Genomic DNA, 844 nt, shown 5'->3' with positions numbered 1-844 from the left:
GGTGGTGCAGACACACCCGTTACCTCACAGGTGGTGCAACACACCGTACCTCCAGGTGGTGCAACACACCGTACCTCCAGGTGGTGCACACACCAGACCTTCCAGGTGGTGCTACCACACAGACCTCTAGGTGGTGCAACACACCCAGACCTCAGGTGGTGCTCCACACCAGACTCCAGGTGGTGCTCCACACCAAGACGCTCCAGGTGGTGTAACACACCACAGACCTCCAGGTGGTGCAACACACCGTACCTCCAGTTTGGTGCATCACAATCCGTACCTCCAGGTGGGTGCTCCACAACCAGACCTCCAGGTGGTGCAACACACCGTACCTCCAGGTGGTGGTATGCTACACTATGTGAGTTTTTCGCTCAGAATCCTAACAGCCAGTGAGACTCAAGAAGCACAAGACAGACACGCACACAGACAGCCGCACACACGCACGCAGCCACACACATTCCGTGGCAGGCTACAGACAGATACAATCTCAGTTAGTTTACAAAGTATTACAGAATCGCTGACTCTTTTCCTAAAATAGCTACAGAAACGCAGAAACATGGATGGCGCAGCGGCAGAGATAGTCTAAATAAGAAGCCATCCCACCGCTGGACACACACACACACACACACAACGATGCACACACACACACACACACACACACACAAACTCACTTAACCGTTCTCCTGACTTCTTCCAATGGCCAAGCTTAGCATTCCCTCAATTACCACCAACATCCAACACTAGACTCTATTTCTTTGGCCCAGGTCCAGGTTCTTGCCTAATTGGTCATATTACTAGCCCAGTCCAGCTTTCCTTGTCCTAATGTATAATCACAGCCCCAGTC

This window comes from Salvelinus sp. IW2-2015, unplaced genomic scaffold, assembly GCF_002910315.2.
Source record: "Salvelinus sp. IW2-2015 unplaced genomic scaffold, ASM291031v2 Un_scaffold1564, whole genome shotgun sequence".
NCBI classification, from domain to species: Eukaryota; Metazoa; Chordata; class Actinopteri; order Salmoniformes; family Salmonidae; genus Salvelinus; species Salvelinus sp. IW2-2015.
Note: the sequence above shows the minus strand (reverse complement) of the source record.